This window comes from Pinus tabuliformis, chromosome 4_2 (genome assembly GCF_031772625.1).
Source record: "Pinus tabuliformis cultivar Carrire ecotype Pingquan chromosome 4_2, CPIR1, whole genome shotgun sequence".
NCBI classification, from domain to species: Eukaryota; Viridiplantae; Streptophyta; class Pinopsida; order Pinales; family Pinaceae; genus Pinus; species Pinus tabuliformis.
The window spans coordinates 420,865,943-420,890,433 of record NC_142304.1 but is presented as its reverse complement, the minus strand read 5'-3'; the positions used below and the strand labels follow the sequence as shown (position 1 = coordinate 420,890,433).

The following is a 24,491-nucleotide window of genomic DNA, read 5'->3' as shown; positions in this document are numbered from 1 at the left end:
ACTAGGTAAGTCCTATGGTAGTTTAGGAAAAGAAGCAGAAGGATGAAATAAGGATATGAGTAGATCTCAGGAAGCTAAATGATGCTTGCATGCATGATCCTTTTCCAACTCCATTCACCGATGAAGTGTTGGATAGTGTAGGAGGACATAAAGAATATTCATTCACTAATGGGTTCTTGGGGTACCATAAGACTAAGATTGCACTGGAGGATAGAAGTAAGATGACCTTCGAAACCGAGTGGGGATGCTTTTAGTATACTGTAATTACTTTTGGATTGAAGAACGCGCCGATGATCTTTTCATGCAAGTCATCACAGCATTCAAGGACTTCATTCACAAGTTTCTAGAGCTATATTTTGATGATTGGACGGCGTTTTGGCTGGTGAAGCACCATGTAGCTAGCCTACGATTGATGCTGGATACATGCAGAAGGTATCAGATTGCACTCAATTTGAAGAAATGTTTGTTCTGTGTTCCTTTTGGAATCTTGCTGGGCCATGTGGTATGCAGACAAGGATTAATGGTGGACCCAGCTAAGATAGTAGTTATAATTAATTTCGAGGCGCCAAGAAGTGTGAAACAACTATGTACATGGGATACTATAGGAAGTTCATCAAGAGCTATCCCAGATTACCGCGCCAATGGAGAAGCTGCTAAAGAAGGATGCTAAATTATGTTGGAATGAATAATGTCAGTGGAGCCTAGATGTGTTAAAGGAAAAGATGGTCACCGTCCCAATCCTAGTCTTCCCAGATTAGAAGAAGTAATTTCATGTGCATGTGGACACATCATGTATTGCACTCGAAGTAGTACTGACACAGGTTGGTGAGGGAGAGTCAGATCACCCTATAGTGTTTGCAAGTAGGAAGTTGTCTAAAGCTGAGAATAACTATTCAAAAATAGAGCGCAAAGGTTTGGCTATGGTGTACATGCTCCAGAAGTTCAGACAATACTTGGTAGGTGGACACATTAAGATGTATACAAACCATTCTGCATTGAAGTACCTAGTTAACAAGCCTGTGTTGGGGAGGAAGATATGTAAATGGTTGTTGTTGTTTCAGGAATATGATTTTGAAGTCATTATGAAGCCACAATGATTGAATGCAGGACCAGATCATCTGTCATGCATTGAAATAGGAGAGGAGCCTACTGATTTGGAGGAAGGACTACTTGACGCGTAACTCTTTGCAGTCACGTAGATGAAAATCACTTTGTATATATCATACACTTCCTGATAACGGGAACGACTCCAAAAGGGTATACTAGTTAAAAAAAAAGGAGCCACTGGTGAGCGCAACAATTTTTTTTGTCATTGCAGGACATTTATATAAAATGGGCTCAGATGAAATTCTACAACGTTATGTGCCTGAATTTGAATGGAGAAACATCCTCACTGAAGCTCATGGAGGAATTGCAGGAGGAAATTATGTAGAAAAAGAAACAACACAGAAGATTTTACGTGCTGGGTTGTGGTGCCTAACACTACATAAGGATTCAAAATCTTATTGTAAGGCATGTGATGCATGTCATAGGATGGGCAGGCCATCGTGAATGGATGAACTGCCTCTAAATCATAAAGTGTCATTTCAGCCATTTGAGAAATGGGCAATTGATTTTGTAGGCCCGATTCAACCTCCAGGAAAGAAGACGAGTGCACGATATATCATCACCGCGATGGAGTATTTGACCAGATGGGTGGAGGCATAGCCCATGAAGAACTATATAGGGGCAACAACAACAAAGTTCCTCTTTGAGTATGTGATGACTAGGTTTGGTTGCCCGAATATTTTGATGAGTGATCGCAGTACATATTTCCTTAATGAGATGATTAGCATGCTAATAGAGGAATTCCAAGTTTACCATCAAAAGGGTACACCAAATCACCCACAGGCTAATGGTACGATTGAAGCATTTAATAAGATATTGGAGAATGCGATGACAAAGGTTTGAAATGCACAAAGGAATGATTGGGACATGCATGTACCCGTGGTGCTATGGGCTTACAAAACTACTTGTAAGAAGTTGACTGGACAAACACCCTTCAAGCTAGTATATGGCGTAGAAGTTGTGATGCCAATGGAGTATATTGTGCCTAGTCTATGTAGAGCGGCGTTCACAGGAATGGTGGATCGTGAAGCCCTGGAAGAGAGGCTCGTGCAGCTGACAGAGCTTGAAGAAGATATATTTTTGGTTGGATTCCATCAGCAAGTTCAGAAGGAGTGCGAAAACGCATGGCACGATTGGCACATCAAACTGCACACCTTCAAGGTAAACGATTTGGTTTTATTATACCACAGCAAGTTTGATAAATTTCCAATAAAATTTCAGATGCATTGATTGGGGCCATATGTCATCAAAGAGATTACCGATTATGGAGCAGTTCAACTGGTGAACTAGAATGGAGATCCATTTCTCGGAAAGGTAAATGGAAGCCGATTGAATCCATACACCGAGGATCTGGCCAAATGACTATATGATGGAAGCACAGTCTTAGCACTCCAGGTATCTGAAAGGAGGCACGAGACTATAAACTACATTGCCTAGGTTGTAGAGCTGCACGACTATGGGACTGCGTGGGATGGAAGAATGTCACAGCATCAGCAGAAGCGCAATGGGAGCTGTGTTATAGAAGGAGAGACCACGTAGGGCAGCCAAAAAGTGACCTTTACTATCACTGTTCATGATTTGATAGTGAGAAAACGGCTAAGAGGAGTGGGGGGGCATCATTTCAGGCTGAAATTTAGAGCGAGATCTTTGAAAATGTATCGCCAATCTAGAATTTATGGGTGGATTTTGGGGGGAACGGTCGGATTTTGATTCGAATTTGCCTATAAATTACAAATGGTTACCCAACAGAAAACACTTTTCATTTGGAGAGTTGATGTGTCGTGTTATCAATTGTGCATGAATCATATGTTTTTTGAGGATTTGGTGGCCATTTCAGTGTTTGATAAGTTACCTAAGGAAACCCAGGAGCTCCTTAATAGCCTCATGCCAGTGCCCGTGGAAACTACAAGTACTGGAGGATCTATGGCCTCTGAGGGAGCTGCCCATGAGGTCGTAAGTGTGGAGGTGCCCATAATGGTGCCAAAATCACCAAGGTCGCCTAAGACGAAGCCTATGCTGGCAGGAGAGGCTTCCAAGATGAAGAAGGATAAACAGAAGGCGACACAGCCGTTGTGTGAGTCGCCAAGGAAGCATTAGAGAAAAGAGAAGCCCACCGTGTAGGAGAAAGGAAAGGTGGTAAACCTAGAGGCCGATGACGGAATAGAGGAAATTGATATGGGCATAGATGAAATTGATATTGAGGGAGTAGACCCTATCTCAAAGCTGCCAGAATACATCCCTCAGTGCCAGGGAAAGGTAAAGGTCTCGAAGGACACTGATGAAGGAAATTTTCTCCTTAACACACCCCTGTTGCTAGAAAACATAACATTTGAAGGTCCGTGCTTGGTGCGTGTCCTACATCTAAAATTAGAGGATTGGGACTTGGGGAATGTTGATCGGTTCCCCCACCTGGCTACTAATAATTTCATGCAGAGAGTCTACAAGGACTCGTTTGTCACCATGCTGGAGCTAGTGAAGTGGATTCGTGGGGTGGAAAAGGCATGATTGTTGAATCTTCTATCGGTGCCACATTACCACCATGCTCCCATAAATTTGATATTTATCAAACAATTGATGTGCCTGGTGCACGATGGGTGACTGTGGTTGGGAGAGTCGATCCCTATAACTGACATGCTAATCCATAGGATCACCCTACTACCCCATTCATGGTTGAATCCGGCCAAGGCGTTTGGAAGAAAGATAGGCGAGCGCAACCTCGCCTAAAGAATGAACGAAAAGTTTATGTTTTTCAATAAGTCACACGAATATTCAATTTTGAGTATTACAGACCCCGCAGTGAAGGTGGCCACCTAGATCTTGGCTGAAAAGGTAATGAGGAAGTGTCACACAGATGAGGTACCAGCACCAGTTGTTTCATTAGCGGCCCAGTGCACGGAGGGTGTACAATTCAATTGGGCATGCTACATGTGTAAGGAGTTCCTCACAAGTTGTAGAGAGGCACAAGACCACAATAAAACATTCCATTAGTCATAAATTTTTTGTTGATTGTGTTGGTTGTGTGGGAATTACTAGAGGACGGCTATTTTCCTCCAATCGCAAAAGATCTACTAGAAGCAGTGAAGTTTATTTCACTATGGGCCACAAAGGACCCTAGACGGGTCTGGGAGAGTAAAATATTTTGGGTTCTGATGGAGTCAAGCATCTGTGCAAACATCGACCGCAAGCCATGCATGTCATCAACTATCTCTGGGTAGTTGTCGGGATACATGGAGTTCAAAGCGAAATTCCATTGTATCTCCATCTGGGTGCGCAAGGACTCAAAACAGAAGTGGTATGATCTACCATACCTCGTGACAGATGATGCCATAGTAGCAGTTCTCGATCGTTGGCCAGCTGAGTGGTGCACAAAATCAGATTTGTCTGTCAAATCTAGTAAGTCTATGGGGAAGCAAAATAAGGAAGAGGCCCAGTCGAAGATTCAGTAGTTGGCTGAAAAGTGGAAGAAGGAGGTTGACAAAAAAGCCAGAGCAGAAGCGGAGTGCGCCATGAAGGAACGAGAGGAAGAGTGTGATTTTGACAGAAGTCATAAATCCCCTTCACCATAGGTAGAAGAAGAAGAGCTATTAGAGCAAGGTGGTGCAAATATGGAAAGCACTCCCTTCTCGGTGAAGCAGAATCAGGAGTAGGAGAAGCAAGGGCCCCGCAAAAATATCAAGGCCACTAAGTCGTCCCTAAACTGATCACCTTGATAGAGGGCGACTCAGATGAAATTGGGGATAAGGTAAGGGATGCGACAACAAAAATGTTGTAGTAGTTTAAGCAACAGCAGAAGCAAGATTTGGTTTCCATTGAGATGGGTCTACACGAGCTACAAATGCAAACTACTCAACTACAGGTAGGGGTAGGGCAGAGCAGCGCGGCATCAACTAGTTTAGCGCCAGGAATAACTGAAGCCATGGAGATGGTTCGCTCTTTGGATGCTCGGGTTGTCGCACTACTTGATGTACCCCTAAGAGTGGAGACAAATGCTAAAAAGGCTGCTTTAAGGAACATTTGCCTCAACTTGGCCGTGCTTCTAAGTGAATTCCTTCACACGCTGAAAGTAGGTGTGATCGCAGAACTTAGGGCTCGAGAGCAGTGCACAATGAGCATGATCAGCAAGCAAAAGGCTAACAAAAAAAAAGTGTTTGTTGAGAAAACAGCAATGATAGACACTTGGAAGAAGGTCTAGGATTAGAATGAGTGAACTGCAACAGTAGTAGGAGAAGCCTGCAAAACCATTCCAGAACTACACATCCTAGAAGAGGCATCGTTGGAGGCTAAGATTCAGAACTTGGTTGTGGGCATGCGTGATGCTCGAACCAAGATGGCCAAGGTTTAGTTTGAGTTGAACCTCAAGATTACAGAGCTTGAGTTGAGGGCAAAACCTTCAACTCTGCCAGAGGTTAGAGAACAACGTGAGGAAGCTGTTAAGAATGCAGTCGCTGCAGTAGATGTTGCGGTGGTAGAATGCATTGCGCTCTTTGAGTAATCAATGAAGGTCCTAATGGGTCTACAGGAAGATCCCAACCTACAGAGGTTGAATACTTAGGCAAGGGAATTACAACAACATTATGACAAAGCTAGAGCTACGACGCGCATTGTCGCCATAACATAAAGATTGGCCAAGCTATAGGAGGCAAAGGAACTGAAAGAACAAGCAGAAGCAGCGCAGTGAGAAGAGGTAGTCCTTAAGGCCAGATTGGGGCCTTGGCTAGATGAGGCCTATGTGCTCTCCACCACCATTGGGGAGAATTTTGCCAACCTGCAAACAACACAACAGAAGATCTAGTCTGATAACATAGGACCAATAACAGAGAAGTTGGTGGATCAGGTCAAGCAGGCAGCTACGCAGTGTACAACTAAAGTTGCAGTGGTGTAAGTGGAGCTGGGAGGTCTTCACAGTAAGATCACTATGCCAGTAGAGTGACTCGGGGGCAAGTCACCATATTTATGTTGGGGGCCTGTTGGGACAGGGCCCCCTAGGGTTAATTTTGGGGCTAAAAGCCCAAGTTTTGGGGCAGAAAGCCCAAGTTTTTGTACGTAAAGTCTAAAGTCTCCACAATTTATGGTCGCAGAGTGCGTAGATGTAAAGTTTCATAAAGGGTTTCCACCCTTCTTGTATATAAGTTGTGTCAGATTTAGAAGATATACCCATGGTCTGCGGACCATGGGATTATATAAAAAGGAGTCTTAGAAGAGTCTAAGGTAGAAGTAGTAGTAATGATGATGAATTTAATGGGTCATTAACGAAAAGAGCAAAGCGTTTTAGAGTAGAAGAGAGGCTCTATAGCTGTGTGCGCAGAGGCCTAGGGTAGAAGTCTCCAGCTAAGTGCATAGGGCAGTTAGAGTCTATAAGAAGATCTGAAGTACTAATAAAGAATATTACTCTGGAAATATCTGTGTTTGATCTATTTACTTCTGTTATAAATAAATGCGGTTATGTTATGTTTAATAATGGGTTCATGATTTAATGCTATATTGATGCGTGAATCTATATGTTTTAGATTGCATCTGAACGCAAGTAATAATATATGTTTATGTGAAGAATATATTAATGCATATCGAAGTTATCAGATACTTAAGTAATCTGGGTAAATACAGAAGTAAGAGTAATTACAGAAGTGCGTAAGTGGTTGATTCACCTGGTTAGGGTCCGCAAACAATAGTCGTGGACCTTCGTGAAGGTCTAGAGGACAATTAAGAGAAGTATATCAACAAGCCCTAAAATTCTTATCGATCTGCGTGAGGGCAGAATTAAGGCATAAAATGACATCACTACCATCTTTGGGTGTAAAAACTTGGTTCCAGCATCCCCCCATACTGCTTCAGGTGAGACTTCAGTTTGCGCTCTATGGATTGATGCCAAAAGGGCAAGTAGTGTAGGGATTTGTTTGGTTAAATTAACGTTGAACCTAGCTCAGGTCCCCCTAAGCCAACAATAGGTTGTTGCTGAAAGGGTCGGTCGTGTAGGATTTTGTTGGTTAGCGCAGCTAACTCTAAACCTGGGTCCAAGCCCTCAAATGGTTCTGTTGCCGGGACCATGATCTATTTGAGGAATGTGTGATGTGGCATAAGTAGATATCGATTAAGAAGGAGATTGAAAAGTGGATAGATCAGAAGTTACATGAGTTTGCAGCTAAAGAAAATAGGAATTTGTGCCTGTCGAAAGAAGAGTGGTTATAGAGATACCTGTATATAGAAGAGCAAAAAATCTCCTTTTGCTCTTTTCCATGTGAATTATATGAATGGTAGGCTAAATTGGTAGATGGTCAAGGTACTTGGAAGCTCGATAACCCTATTTTGTGGACTCCAGAGTTAGTGAAGTGCCTGGAAGGATCAAAAAACAAGGTCACAAAGGTTGTCGATTGTTGTATTCATAGTATTTTGGGTGGATTTATTACTAAGTTTGCGATTGACATGTCTATAAGTTATAGCAAATTTGAATGCCAGTTTTTCAAAGGACCAAGAGGTAAGCATCTAAAGTCTTTGAAAACTTGGATTAAAATAATATTGTGTGAGAAATGAGTTATTCCATTAAAGTAATGTTTAGACGAGACTTGACGGGAGCTACGCAAAGTGGGAGACCATTCAAAAGAGACAAAGACTCAAGTGCTGAGTACAGTCATTTTTTGGGAGCATCTGATAGTGATGAACAAAATAATAGTCTGAAGATGCCTCAGGGTGCATCGCAAAAGATAGATCAAGTTATTGCAAGAATACTGCACCCATCCACTCTACCTCCACCTCCACCTCTGCTATTTAGTATGGCGAACACTATGAAGATGCCTATATTCAAGGGTCTGGGGACTTAAGATCCTGAATAATTCTGGTTTGTAGAAGATGTTGTATGGAATTCACAAAAGATAATGGATGATGACCTGAAGATAATGCAGTTGGTCACATAATTTCAAGATAGGGCGCTAAGTTGGTATATCAAGTACAGTACAACTCATTCAGCTGCATCATTAAAGGACACCAAATATGTGCTGAATAGTGAATTCAGGAATCCTAAGTTTCAAGCCCAGTATGTGACTCAAATCAAAGAAATTAAGAAGAAGGTGAATGAATCCACATCATATTTGATCAAAGGCTTCAATGTCTACTACAACAGGCTAATATGCAAATCTTGGATGAGCAACATAAGTATTGGTATATTGGTTCACTATTACCTCATTTGAGATTACCATTCTCACAAAAAAAGGTTGGATCACATGTCGAAGAACTAGAAATTTCTATGAAGTTGGAGGCTTCACCTATTCAGGATATGAATCTGCAAGTGCAATAGATTCAGCCATAGTTGGCTAGCCTACATATGGAGTTGCAGGATCTCAAAAAAGGGAAAGAGGTCCAAAATGGGACCCACGCAGAAGTATGGTGCTTAAAGTGAAAAGGGCGTGGTAACGACAAGGATCATTTCCTAGTGTATGAAAACTATCTAATTGGGGGAGGTCCTGTCACCCTGAAGCCGGAAAATACCACTGGATCGAGCACAAGTGTGGTACCATGGTGCGCTATCTGCCAAATAACAGGAAAACATTCTATAGGCAATTTCTATTTGTTGCAAAAATTTGTGCAGACTCCCCAACAACTGTTCTGCAATTTTTGTAAGTCAGTGGGCCATGATGAGTTACTGATGTCAGAACTTTGATATATAGAGTACAGGCTGAGACACATCCTCAGTAGGATCAAGGTACACCTACAATACGTGGAGGATTTAAGGGACAAGGGGGAGGAGCTGGAAGAGGTCATGGAAAGATTATTTGTTACAATTATGGGGAACCATGCCATTTTTCACGAGATTGTCAGAACTTGATGCACACCTCTTGTCAATATTCCCAACAATTTGACCACATTATAAAATATTGTCCCATGCTCATCACAAAGATACAAGATAAGAAGAACCAGTAGCCCACCCAAAACATCCAGATGATGAGATCAAAACCACATGAAGATGGGCCTAGTGTTAATATAGTTACGTGAAGCGATATATATAATGGGGAATATAAAGCTGCAGGGAAACAATCAGAAGAAAATATATGGGTGTGCAAGGCTGCTGGAAAATATGTTGGATTTGAGTTGCATAAGGAAAAGGAAACTTTTATTGAGGTGAGAAAAAGCTTTGCAGATTCAGGAGCTTCCACATCAAAGACTCAGAATGCACAAACGGAGAAGCCTGAATAGGTCATTGGTGTGCAAGAAACATATCCTTCAGTGTTAACATCCTTCTTACAAACCTACATGAAGCTCCTAAGGGACCAAATAGGAATAAAGGGATTGCAAGAGTTGATATACAATTGCACTGGCAAGGTTAAACCACTACCTAAACAATGCCCAGTGCATAAAGTCAACAAAGGTAAGAAAAGTATTGGTCGAGAGATGAGATTGATTGCATAATTCAGATAATTTGAAATAGACCAAGTGATCCTAGACTTGGGATCTGATGCAAATGTTTTTCCTAAAAATACATGGGAAATAATGGGAATTTGGTGCTATAGTGGTCCCCAATTCAGATGTGAATGGCGAACCAACAAAAGTGTATTCCTATGGGGCGCTTACATGGGGTAACTGTAGATATTGAAGGGGTGCGTGCTATAGCTGATTTTGAGGTAATCGAAATAGTGGATTATAGTAATCCCTACCCAGTGCTACTTGGAATTGATTAGGTGTTTCATATGAATGTGGTCATCAACCTGAAGAATCATAGCATGACGTTTGAGAAGAAGGAATTGAGAGTCATTGTTCCATTGGTTTCGGCTGAGGGTGTGTGGTATACTAAACCAGTCCGTGATTGCTATGAGGAGGGTGATATTGAGAAAATATATAAACATTGCATGGAATGAGGATTGGATCAACCCTACGGCAGATGGGTGAATTACTTGGGAAAAGGCCAGCTCCTACAACTCGGATTCAGACGAAGAGCTCGAGCATTGGCAAAACAGATTGCATGAAGTATCAATGCTGCGATGCAACAGGCTTACTAAATCACTATGTTGTATATCTACAGAGGTACACAATTTACCATATTATGATGGTTTAGAAGATGTAAATTTATTTCTTGATAAGTTTGAAAGGGATGTACCGGAGGAGCATTGGTTCTAGGCATTGGACATCATGCTAAGAGCTACGCTTTCTAGATGGTGGGGTACACATAAGAATAATTTTGCAGAATGGAAGGAATACCATAGGATGATGAAGTTATAGTTTGGATATGCCAATACCTACATTACTGAAAAATATATAGGGAAGGATGATCCATGCGAGCATCTAACTCATTGGATGAAATCATGGGGAGAGGAAGCACAACCTAAATGGATGCACATATTCTGCCACAGTTTGGATACAATCCCAATGAACTAGTATTTAGAAACAGATCTGCGACTCAAAACTACAAAGTGGGACATTTTGAAGGAAATATTTCTGTTAACGTTCAATTTTGAGGATGCATCGGAATGTATTGATGAATCGTTATAGGAAATCAAGGCTACAATATTCAGAATTCCTATAGAACCAGTCACGTGGGTACTGTTATCACTGAAAATTCCAATGCCAAAAGTTCAAAACCGCTCACATTAGTTTGATGCGCATAAAGCCTTTTTAGCAGTTTCGCAGCGCAAAATGTTTAGGTGGTTTCGTAGCGCATAATTCATAATTTGCACTGGCTGCGCTACGAAATTGGGAATTTGTCCGAAACCATTGCTCACCCATATCACTTTTGTCTCCTATGAGTTATGTGGGAATATGATATATGCATAGAAAAGCCTGTTTCGGCAAATTGATGGTGAAGTTTTGTAATTCATCTGAGTTATGGCTGCAGGCTTGCTTGCCTTCTAGTGAGAGTTTAAAGCTTGTTAACCAGGATAAAAGTCCTCAATCAGTTCCACTGTCAATGACAGCTGAGGTTAATAGAAAGGTGGCTTTTGAATAAGGTGTCAATCATAAGAAGGAAAGCATATCAAGATTTAGAAGATGCTAGTCGTGGAATAGTGCCTTAGAAGATACATCATTGGAAAGAGAGGATTTTCAGACTTTTGCAAGTGATTACTTGAGAGCTCTTTCTATATTGGAACGCTTGGAAGAACCCAACAGTCGTCATATTTCACAACTATGTTTTAAGATATGTTTGGTTCTACAGATGCAGAACAAGATCCCAGATGCACTAAGCTATTTAAGATCCCAGCTTGTATATAAACGAAGCTGAGACATCCAAAGATGAAAGTTCTGGCAAATATGCACAGACAAATAATGTTCCCAAGGGAGATCTCCATACTGGTACACTGGCTACAACTGCTGTAGGTGATGTTTGTTACAGGCATATTTCTCTGTTTTAAGCAGTCAGCTTCCAGGAGGTATTTAGCGCGGCTGAAAGAATATTTTCAAAAATTGAAAGAGGTTTTTATTCCTAACATACTGAACTAGAAAAACCTCTTTCAGTTTCTTCAAATTGATTATGAGCTGGGAGAAACGAGTGACTAAAGTTGCGCTACGAAACTGTTGTAGGTGCAGTTTTTAATTTCCTGTTTTACACCTCTTTTTCAAAGACAGATTCTGGGCAGCTGGAGTAGTGTTTTAAAAAACCAAAAGAGGTTTTTGTTAAGCACAGCTAGGTTCACAAAAACCTCCTTCAGTTTTTCCAAATACGTTTTCTGTGAGAAGTTATGAGCTCTGTCCCGAGACCCATTTTTCAGGCAGAACAACAGTTTCGTAGCAGCTGAAGCTAAATAATTCAATCTCAAACTAGAATTGAAAACAAAAGATTCAGTGGCAGATGTGTATTCATGGACGGTTCCAGCCCTCAAGCAAGCTAAACTCATAAGAAAACTGAACATGAGCCTGAGATCTGAAAACAAAGCTTTAAAGAAGGAGGTGACCAGTTTGAAGAAACAGCTAGGTAAACTAGCTCACTGATTTGAATGAAAAGGTGCCTTTCTAAGTTTTGATAAATTTTGTTTAAGCTCCATCATTTTGAAATCATCTAGGTCCCTAACACTGGTAAAAGAAGTTTGAAAAAGTCATGAGTTTAAGCAGAAAGCGCTTCAAGATAAATATGTTCTGTTTTGACAAAAACAGCAGTTTCGTAGCGCGCTACGAAACTGCTGTAGATGTTGTTTTATAAGAAAACAATGAATTTGATGATGAGGTCAGCGAATTTTGAAAGGAATGCCTCGAGGACAGGAGGGAGACCATACAAGGCTATCATAGCAATTCAAACAGTGACAGGTGTAAGTTTTGGAGAAAAGGTGAAATATTTTGTTTTTTGCTAAAGTTTTCTTAAAGGTACTTTATGACCGAATTACTAGGGTTCTGGTAGGGTTACCGGAATTTTTGGTTTGTACACCTGTTCAGTCCACAAGGCATCCAGATCATGAGGCATATGGTGTTATGCGTTGTTATTGAAGAATTAAAGAGCTTGGAGCGTGGTCTTTAAGTAGTAAAGAATAATGGAAGACAGGGACCATGAAAACAGGGCACTCATCTTTACTAATTAATGAGCCATCTACACAGCTAGTATCCAAGGCCAGCTCGTTCAGTGAATGCTCCTCCAACATATCTCGGCCACAACAGAAAATGTACAGGTTTCAAAGCTCAAGAAAGGAATCATGCATACGAGGAGATAGAGTTAGAATTTCAATGTGATTAGGACTCTATGTATTTACAGCACAATACCTTATGTATTTAATAAGTTTGTTTAAAAATAGATAAGGTTAGTTAATGATAGATCATCGAGCTCCCCTCATGCTGGAGGAGGAGACTCAAGGTAGTTTTAGTTTTGTTTTCCTATATATAGGAGAAATGCTGATGTAAGTAGGGTTGGAGATTTATGAAAAAAACAGAGTTTTTATATTGGCTAATGTAAAAGACTTTTGACAGTAATATAAAGATTACTTTTTCTTCCCAAGATTCATCTTGTGTTCAAAGGCTCAGAATATATGTGGTTTTGTCTTTATCCTTTCTGTTTTACATCTCAATAGATATGCAATCACTCTGAATTCACCTAGTGCTCAGACTTCCTGTGTATGTTTATGAGTTGAGGTTCTTTTTGAGAAATGTTCTGAGTGTTTAAACATTATATGCCTTGGCTTCCATGATTGAGTAGTTAATAGTTTACTGCAGAGGTGTTTGACTCCATGATCCCAATGGAAGAAGTGTTATTTTGTTGTTCCAACCAGCTTATTTTCATGTACTGTTTGAAGAGTTAGCCATCTTTTCTTGTTATTAATTCATATCAAAAATCTGTGAGAGATCCCTCTCTGACTAAGGAGGCTAAGCCTTAGTCTAAAGCCTGGTTTGAAATAGTTGCATGAGATCGTGCTAAGTAGCAGCCCTTAGTACACGATTTTGTGATAACAGGTACAACCAGACTATAGCACGTACTGTGCCATGCTCCGAAGTGCTACAATGTTATCGCAGAAGACAGTGAGGAATACCCCAAGAATATCAATATCCCTAAGTTAGAGGGACAATGCTAAGTCGTTGGGCCTAAGGTAGAATTCCCTAACATCTCAAAGTCATTGAAAACCAAGCAAGTGAACATTGGGTGAGAAGCACAACCAATGTTTGCAAATATAGGTGATTACTAGGATCAAGACACAGTTGACAAAGTTGCAGAGCTATTATGGGAAAATCAGGACTTATTTCCAACAAAGTTCTTTGATATGAAGGGAATAGTAGGAGATCTGGGTGTTATCAACATCAATCTGAAGCCATATGCGAATCCTATAAAGCGGTGTACGTACTGGTTGAATCGTAAATACAAAGAAAAAATGCACGAAGAACTAGATAAGGTGATTGCAGCAGAGATTATTGAGCCTGTAGAAGAATTAGATTGGGTTAGTCCTATGGTGGTTTAGGAGAAGAAGATAAAGGGTGAAATCCAAATCTGGGTAGATCTAAGGAAGTTGAATGATGCCTGTGTACATGATCCATTCCCTACACCATTCACAAATGAAGTATTGGAGAAAGTTGGAGGTTAAGAAGCCTACTCTTTTACAGATGGGTTCTCAGGATATCACCAAACCAAGATTGCACTAGAAGATCAAAGTAAGACTACCTTCACCACAGAATCGGGTTGTTTTCAGTATACAGTTATGCCATTTAGACTTAAGAATTCCCTTGCAATATTTTCTAGGGTGGTAGTCGCAACCTTCAAAGAATTTATTCATAATTTTTGGAGGTTTACTTTCATGATTAGATGGTGTTTGGATTAGTGAAAAAAGCATGTTTTCAGTCTTTACCTAATGATGGATACTTGTAGGAAGTATCAAATATCCTTTAGAATGAAGAAGTGCATATTTTTGTACCATATGGGATACTTTTACGCCACGTTGTTTATAAGAAAGGGTTAGTGGACCCTGTGAAGATTGTAGTGATTATCAATCTGGAGCCTCGAAGGAATGTAAAACAGTTGTGTGCAACATTGGGCCAAACTAGATACTATAGGAAGTTCATCAAGGCATATGCATAGATAATTGTGGCCATGGAAAATTTATTGAAGAAGGATGCAACGTTTTGCTGGGATGATGATTTCTAGAAAAACTTAGATGTGTTGAAGGAAAAAATGGTTACAACACCTATTCTAGTGTTCCTCGACTAGAATAAGGATTTCCATGTACGTGTATATGCATCCTGCATAGCATTAGGAGTAGTGTTAATCCAACCAGAGGCAGGAGATATTGACCATCCAATTGCATTTACGAGCAAGAAGTTGTCTAAGGCATAAAATAATTATTCAACCACAGAGTGCGAAGGGTTGGTGATGGTATATGCACTCTAAAAGTTCAGGAATTATTTGTTAGGAGCGCACTTCAAAATGTACATTGATCATTCCTCTTTGAAGTACCTATTCAGCAAGCCTGTGTTTGGGGGGGGGGGGGGGGGGGGGATTTGTAGGTGATTATTATTATTCCAGGAGTACGACTTTGAAGTAATTGTGAAGACAGGGAGATTAAATGTTGGACCATATCACCTTTCATGGATTGAGAATGTCGATGAGCCTACAAGTCTTGAGGAAGGATTGTCTAATGCACATCTCTTTGATGTACTCATTGCATATGAACACTTTGAAAATATAATCCAATTCCTATCTATAGGTACAGCTCCAGAAGGGTGTATGATGCAATAGAAGAAATAATTAGTGGTCACGGCTATATATTTTTTTGTCATTGCCAGGAACTTGTATAAAATGGGCTTAGATGAAGTTCTACATAGGTATGTCCCATATTATGAATGACAAGGTATCCTCGCGAAGAGATGAATTGTATCTGAACCCACAAGTTTCATTACAGGGATTCGAAAAATGGGAAATAGATTTTATAGGCCCTATTCAACCCCCAGGAAAGAAGACAGGAGCACGATACATCATCACAATGACAAAATACTTGACCAGGAGGGCTGAGGCATAGCTTATGAAGGATTTCAGTGCAGCTATAGTTGTGAAGTTTATATTTGAATACATTTTGTCTAGGTTTGGTTGTCTTAAGGTCTTGATGAGAGATAGGAGTTCACGTTTCCTAAACGAAATAATTGTCGTATTGTCTGAAGATTTCCAGATGTATCATCAGAAAAACACATCGTATCATCCTAAAGAAAATGGTACAGTTGAAGCCTTTAATAAAATCCTGGAGAATGCTTTGACGAAGATCTGTAATAGAAACAGTAATGTTTGGGATGTGCGCATACGAGCTTTTCTTTGGGAATATAGAACTACCTACAAGAAGTTGTTTGGATAGACACCATTCTGGCTAGTTTATGGAAAAGAGATGGTGATGCCAATGAAGTACATTATACCCAATTTGAAGATTGATGTAGTCGCAAAAATGGATGATCAGGATATCATGGAAGAATGCCTCACATAGATACTTGAGTTATAATAAGATCACTTCTTAGCAGGATTTCATTAGCAGGTGCAGAAGGCTCAAGAAAAGGCATGAAATGATTGCTACATTAAGCAGCACACCTTTAAAGGTGGATATTTAGTACTCATGTATGATAGCAAGTTTATGAAGTTTCTAGGAAAGTTTCATATGCATTGGTTGGGACCATACATTGTCAAGGAGATTAGGGATGGAGGTGTAGTTGAGATCACAAAGCTGAACAAAGAGTTAATTCCAGGAAAAATCAATTGGAGCCATTTGAAATTGTACAGGGGTGATCACACCCCTGCGCAATGACTATATGAATGCAGTACAATATTAGTACTTCAGGCAGTTGCAAGGAAGTGCGAGACTATAAACTATGCTACCAGAAGGGTAGTTTGGCAAAGTGAAGGGGTTACGCAATTATTAGAAGAAAGGCATAGAGTGGATCTGCAATGGAGTTGCGCTAACATGGTGGGTCCCACATAGCCTAGCTAAAAAGTAATCGTTGACAACAATGTAGATGATTGGATGGCTATTTTTCTGTTAAACGGAGCGAGGGGGAGCATTTAAGAAGCATATCTTTGGAAATATGTCGCCAAAAGAACATTAATGAAGGAGATCTAGAGGGAACGAATGGATTTGAATTCAATATGGGCTATAAATATATCATCCCACTCCACATTCAAACACTTTTCTTCTAGAGAAATTTCCTTTAGCTTTTGTGCTTTAGTTTCCGTCAGGACAATTGCTGCATGTCTAGACGGGATTGGAAAGAGACATGACAGAAGTTTTCACAGAAAGGACTTGTGTGGGAGGCAGATTTACTTGAGTGGAAAAAGGAAATACTCTGGGAGAGAATGACTACAACACAACTCGTACCTACCATAGAGCCTAAGTTGCTGAGTCCTAAACCCATTGCCTCCGCGACAGGAGAAAAGAAGCAAAAGAAACCATAGCTAGCGTCGTTGCAACAATCATCGTGAAAAAATCCAATAGAGGTTAGACAGAAGGGTCAGATGGATAGAAGCAAGAAATCAACACAACCTCTCAACTTAGATGAGGAGGAATTGAATATGGGGATTGAAGATATTTACGTAGAGGAAGCAGTACTAATTACTCGGCTACCACCTTATGTACCCCTTAGGAAATCCACTGCCAAAGTGACTAAGGACCCAGACTTGGCGAAATACAAAGTCTTCACACCATTGCTGCCAGAGGAGTCCTTGTGGAGGGTGATTTGTTGGCCCTAGTACCACTTATAAAGATGGAAGACTGGGACTTGGGTCATCATGTGAAGTTCCCATAGTTGGAACCTAGCAAATATTTGAAGAAGGTCTACTATGAGGAGTCGGCTATCACACGAATTAAGCCAATGAAGTGGGTAGCTAGGATTGAGAACACGGGATTGCTTAACATGTTGTGGGTGCCACACTTTAGTAGAAGTGCCATTAATACTATCTGTGTGCGCCAATTGCTAGCATTGGTTCATGATGGGTGCCTCTGGTTGGAAGGGCCCATTCCAATTGATGACGCACTCGTCCATAGAATTACCTTGTTTCCTTATCAGGGCACGAACCCCACAAATGCTTTTGTGGGAAAATCGCAGAAAATAAGTTGGCCAATCAGATGAAGAGAAACCTTAGGTTGGTGAAGAAGTCACGCTGCTACGCTATTAGTTCCATAGCGGATGTCATTGTGCAGTTCACTACACAAATTTTGGCTGGAAAGATAATGAGGAAGTGTCTTGTCAATTAAGTTTCGGCACTAATAGTATTTTTGGCTACGCAGTGCAGTAAAGAGGTCCAATACAATTGGGCCAAGTATCTCTGTCATGAGTTCATGGAGGATTTCCGCGAAGCCCAATATTATGGCAAGGCATGTTAGATTTTGGTAGCGTCCGAAGTGATCTAGCCTTGAAAATTGGTGGAGGGGCTAAGGCACATGAGTCTTAAAGAACCCTGAAATCATTTGGTGACATTCCACCCAGATTGTATTTATGAAAATAATTAATATTTTTAATAGAGTTCCTAAGTCTAAACTTAGGGAAATTAAAATATTAATGGGTATTAATCAAAATATGGATGAGAATGATCTAGAAGGTGGATCAGGTCATGTTTTAATCTTAGTTGTTGATTAAATACTTAATCTCGGCCGTTGAAGACTCAACAGGAAAAGTATAAAATGGAGGCTTGGGGTTAATTTTGAAACACACATAGAGAGATTGAGGAAATCAATTTTTTGGGATGAAAAGTTCTCAGGAGGAAAATCAATTGGGGAGATGTTTGAACTGAGGGGAAGAGAGAATCTAGGAGAAGGAATTTGTTGGAAATACTGAGAAGGGGGGTGAATCAATATTTCTTTTTACCACTATTGTTTCACCAATTAAAAGATATATATTCACAACACAAGATGAACAACAAGAATAAATGATTTTATTAACATAAACTGTGCAGTAAAATAGATACAAAATATAGATGGTTACAATTAGTTTCCAAGCTCCAACTTGGACTTGGTGAGGCTCCAACCTCCAGAGCACCGACTCTATTTTGCCAAGACACCAATCTTGGACTTAGGAGCACCAACTCCCAAAGACTTCAATCCTTCCATACTTCTGAGGCACCAGCCCCAAGGACTCCAATCCTTCTTACATATCAAGATTCATTTGATTTCCCTCAGAACTCTTTTCTGTTGAGTTTTGTCTATTTACAACTTCTCTGTAGTCTCCAAACTACAATATCAATGACAACCATGTCTTCTCTTGAAGGAGTCTTTACAAATATTCCTACCATTCACACAGAGTCTCCAATAGCTGGCCTCTGATCATACCTCCACACTGCTTTAGTGAGTCCACTATAACTGCACTAAAACTCTGCATAAGAACCTACTTTCAGTTCAAGCATATGTTCTAATTTCATGGTGAATGTTTCAGTAATACTGCTTCTCTACTGGCAACTTATACCCTTCAACTGTCTATTGTCCTGTTAGCCCTGCGGCCCTCTTTCTGTTCTGCTAGATCCTCTCACTACCTCTGTCTCCTCCAGCTTATTTTCCACAGCGTTCAACAGCCTTCAACAGCATTCACTGCTGCTTCTTCTGCTATCTCACATTCTGATTTTTTGCAACAACCAACAACATGCGCAATCCTCTATTTTTGTTGTTTTTATGCATTCCATGCCTCTGTCCATTCGTTTCCCATTTCTCACTGGCTCTATGGCTTCCTTTCTCCGCAGGCTCTTCGGCTTCCTCAACACTCGCTTATCTTGTCAGTTACCTCCTCTCTTGCTTGCTTCTTCGGCTTCCCAAATTTACGTTTCCTCTGCCTTATAGGAACATTCCAATATTTACAGGACACGTTCAGGAGAAAGAGAGGCTGCATACACAATGAATACTTATTACATTTAATGGACTTGCCACGTCCTATCGCTAATTCTCATCTTCTGAGCTATCGGGAGCATTCCTTAACGCATCTCTGTCTCCAAACCCTACGCAAGCAATATATACAAGTATTTAATTACACAGAGAATGTGATGCAAACAGTCCAAAAGACGAAGGGGCAGTAGCAATGGATTTAAATAAGGCCCACAAGGGATCTTTGACCCACAATCACCTCTCTTAAATATCTAGGCCGAAAACCCTTTTAAACTAGAAAATCGGCTCTTTAATCCCTTTCGGGACCCAAAGCTTTCATTATTGTTGAAACCAACATTTTCTATGCCTTTTAACACATATATGGGGTTATATACGCAAATCAGGATCTAACCGATTGGACGGTCATGATCCAATCGTAGTATCGGCGGTCGGCAATGTGGGCTTCCAACTATCGGTGCTTTCCACAGTCCCGATGCGATATCGCTATCACTGTCAGCAGTTCACAATGTCCCTTTTTAATATATATATATATATGTGTGTGTGTGTGTGTGTGTGTGTGTTCCTCTCCGATGGCCCGATGCGATGCCAATCGGCGATCACCAGTCGCAGTGGTTGGACGTCGCTTCCCGTAAGCGATGCAATATCCGCCGGACTCGATATCACTTCAAAGAAACCTTTATAATCCTTCACATCTGCTTTCCTTTGTAACGTGATGTAATATGGGAACACCACATAGGCCCGATGCGATGGGGTTACATGGATGTGATAACATATTAAATTATATTGCACTGGTGTAGTCGGGTCCGTATGCATATTGCTATTGGCGCTTCTAGTTGGACAACCCTCTATGTAGCATTGCGATGGGAGGATGCGATAAACATTCAACCATAACACAATCTCGCATCGGGTCCGCGTACATTATCACAATTGGAGGTTTCGGGGGTGACACTTAATAAAGCCCGCCGATATGATTTCTCCGATATTATATATTTATCTGCCTCCAATAGTGTTTATTGCATGCAAATATATATTGTTCCATTGTTTTGTTTCTTTGTTTATATATATATATATATATATATATATATATATATATATATATATGTATAAATATATATATAGGTATATATATATATATATATATATATATATATATATATGTATATATATATATATGTATATATATATAGATATTGCTCCACTTATGAACCTTACTCTTTCCCTATGCGATATGCGATAGCTCTATCCCTATGATAGAGTATTCCTTTGGCACTGTTGCTTCGATAGCTGTGATTGTTGCGTCCCATGGATATATGGCTCCCGATAGGCTCCCGATAGTTGTGTGCTCCTCTTCATTGACATATATATATATATATATATATATATGGCTCCGCTGGTGGTAAATGCATCCATTGCTCCTCTGATGGCTCCTCTTGCTCCGATATGCTCCATTTTCTCCTCTTCTTTAGCATATATATGGCATATATATATGCTCTGTTTGCTCCTGTCATCTCCATCTGCTCCTCTAGCTTGGCAGTGTCTTTCAAAGACCTCCTTGCATATATGGTTCCTCTTGTCTCCTCATGGATTTGCTCGGCTTCCCCTTAGCTTCATGTCATCCTCTATTATACAGAATATTGCCATATTGACTTCAATGACAACCTAGGTCAACAATCTCCCCCTTTTTAATTGATGGCAATATTCTTCTTCTCTCCCCCTTTGACATCAATTGCAAAGGAGTGCTCTAGGACTCCCCCTATCAAACTGCTTCTGTTCTTCATGAATGGTAGATCTTCACAGGTCTGTGACTCCCCCTGTCATAGTGCTCTTCTTCGTTTTACTCAAGATAGAAGGATTGATGTTTTATCATCAATTTGCACATTATTCCCTCTTCATGTCTCAGAACTGCTTTATCATGGCTTCAACAATGCTTAAGGATGCTCTACTTTAATGATTTTATTTAGATTGCAAATGGCCATACACCAAGTGTCCAAGTCTAGGATTTCATGCTTAAATCCATATTGATGTGTCCAGAGGTAGAATTGGGAGACCTTCATAGTACAAATCAAGGGAAAATGCCCCTGAGGTTGCCTTTCTTGTTGTCTTTCTCCATATCTGAGTTCCTTTGTGTCCCTTTGCTTCCCCTTAAGTTACTGCCATCTAGTATTCAATCATCATTGCATTTTGGACAAAAATGTGAGGGGTTGTGCCTTACTGTTGCTATATTTCTTAAGTGATCTGTATCAGCTTAAGTTATGCTTGACTGCACAACATTCTCCTTCCTATGAGCCATCTTTTTCTTTTGTTCTTGTACATATCTCTGCAGATTCAGATATCCAATCTATGACTATCCTTTAAATTTATTCTGCTGATTTGCATCTTCATGCAATGCTTCAGTTTTGTTATATGCTGCCAGCTGCTCTTACTTCAAACTCCATTCCAAATGTATCTGTTTGTTTGAAGACTCCCTCTATTAGTGTCCAGAATTTATCTGTTCTCATATTAAATCCCTGAGTTAAGACATAAAACTTTTTGATAATAGCACCATGGTTGTTTGCCCTATTTCTTTAACAACAGTCCAAAGAATGGTTACAGGATCATATGCTTCAATGGAGTGTTCCTGAGACATGATCTTCATCAAAGGATGATTGTTAATATAGTTCAACAAGGATTTCATCAGGACCCTTTTCACTAATAGCTTCTGCAATAGTGATCAAGACTTACAGGCTCCCCCTAACTGTATGCATCATCTCTTTTGGGCAGAGTCTAGTCATAAAATGCTTATATTAGCAAAATTAAGGCCAATGACATATGTTGTTGGCTGAGGAACTCAAGGGACTTTCGGATTGTATTTCCTTCCTTCTCCACACTTGTGTAACTTTCTTCTTTTGCATGGTTCTAGCTTGTGTAAGAGCCCAAGTTAAGTTACAATCACATGCCATATGACCAATGTTATGACACTTGAAGCATTCTACATTGTTCATGAATAAGAATTCATGATTTCTTCTTGCAAAATTGTTTCTAGTAGATTGTTGGGGACTATAGCATCTATCTCTATGAGATGGTTGGGGACCATAACATCTATCTTTATGATATGATTTACAGTCTTTTGCCATGTGACCAAAGTTTGAACAAGAATAACAATAACCAAAAAATGAACTTTGGTACCTGGGAGATGGAAGTTTCCTTGATGTACTTCTGAAGCCTTTCTGCCTTGAGATCCTTTGATGATAACCATTGCCTCTCGCCTCTTTGACATCATCTACATTTCTTCTTGGAGTTGGTTTTCTTCTTCGAGCAGGATTTCTTCTTGGAGTAGGATTTCTTCTATTGTAGCCTTGATTTTTCTCCTTGCCTTTGCTGGAACTGGGAGCATCACCATTTATTTTTGACTTCTTTACATCTCTTTTGTTTAAAGCATTTTCATTCTTGTTTTAGGATTCACCTACATATCCGAGACCTGATTTATCAGATGGACATCTATGATAGCTGAGCATGTCATCCAAGGCTTGAGAGCTCTTCAAGATTTTTTTCATCCCTTCAACCTTTGTTCTGAGGAAGACAATCTATTTTTCCAATATTTCACATTCATTATTCTTCTTTGCAAGTTGTTCCTTAGTTTCTTCCTTGCTACGAGTAGCTTCATCTACTACTATTTTAAGGGAGATGATATCTGACTTCATTTTGAAGATTTCTTCATCCTTTGCTTTCAGTTGACAGATCATGGTGTTTCTTTCCTTTCCTGCTTCATCAACTTGTCCTTCTATGACTTCCAATGCTTCCACAATCTTTTCAGCTCCTTGTGCTTGTTTCTTTACTTCTTGTAGTTGAGACTTGGGAGATGAGACCTCTACCTTGTACTGACCAATCTCTTCTTCAAGCTTGTTCAAGCTCATGTGCCTTTGTTCAAGTTGGCTTGACAAGATATCTTCCTACTTCTTTGCTTTATCCAATTGATTTGTCATGGATATGACTTATTCATGATGCTTTCTTTCGCTCTGATGATATTCCTTCTTAAGCTTGGCAAGCTCTTCATCCCTTTCTTGTACTTGAAGCTTGATGAGGTCAAATTTCTTCCTTGTTTGATCTTGGTTACCAACTGGAGATATCTTCTTAAGTGCCTCATTTTCCTTTTTCAAATTGTTAATTTCTTCTATGGCAGTCATAAGTTGAGCGAGGAGTTCTTCTACAAAGTATTTTTCATTCTATTCATCTTCTAGGTTTGTTTTAGCCTTGATGTCATCATTCTCATGTTCAGATTCTATGATGGGTTCTAGATTTCCATCATCTTCTTGATCGATGGTCATGGTCAATGCTCCTTTTGAGTGAAGGTCATGAAGTTTGTCCCACATACCCTTTGCTGATGAAAATTTTCCTAGATTGTTCTTTATAGAATTAGGGAGCCCATTCAAGATTGCCTTCATTTCTTTTGCATTGTACTCCTTGGATTCTCTATCCATCCTGCTATCATTAATCACTGATTTTTAGGTTTCAATGCCTTGAGTCTGTAATAAATTCCTCATTCTTGCTTCCCATATATTAAAATTCCCATTGAGCCTTGGAGCCTCTTCAAATTGATTGTCTTCTATTTTAGTAGTGGATGGAGACACATTCTTAGGAGGATTGGAGACTTTCTTCCTTGACTTCGCCATTTGTGTTCTAAGGTTCAACCTTCAAGCTGTTGAGCTTTGAATGAAGGTAACTACTCTGATACCAATTGTTGGAAATACTGAGAGGGGGAGTGAATCAGTATTTCTTTTTCCCACTATTGTTTCACCAGTTCAAACATATATATTCAAAACACAAGATGAACAACAAGAATAAATGATTTTATTAACATAAACTGTGCAGTAAAATAGATACAAAATATAGATGGTTACAATCAATTCCAAGCTCCAACTTGGACTTGGTGAGGATCCAACCTCCAGAGCACCGACTCTATTTTTCCAAGACACGAATCTTGGACTTAGGAGCACCAACTCCCAAAGATTTCAATCCTTCCATACTTCTGAGGCTCCAGCCCCAAGGACTCCAATCCTTCTTACATATCAAGATTCATTTGACAGTGTTGTTCTGCCCTAAGAACTCTTTTCTACTGAGTTCTATCTATTTACAACTTCTTTGTAGTCTCCAAACTACAGTATCAATGACAACCATGTC

General features: G+C 40.0%; 1 pseudogene; it reads right to left on the bottom strand.

Annotated features, from left to right (window-relative positions):
• LOC149169738 (DNA mismatch repair protein MSH6 pseudogene) overlaps positions 1-24,491 on the bottom strand; it is a 153,220-nt pseudogene that overhangs the window by 24,535 nt on the left and 104,194 nt on the right.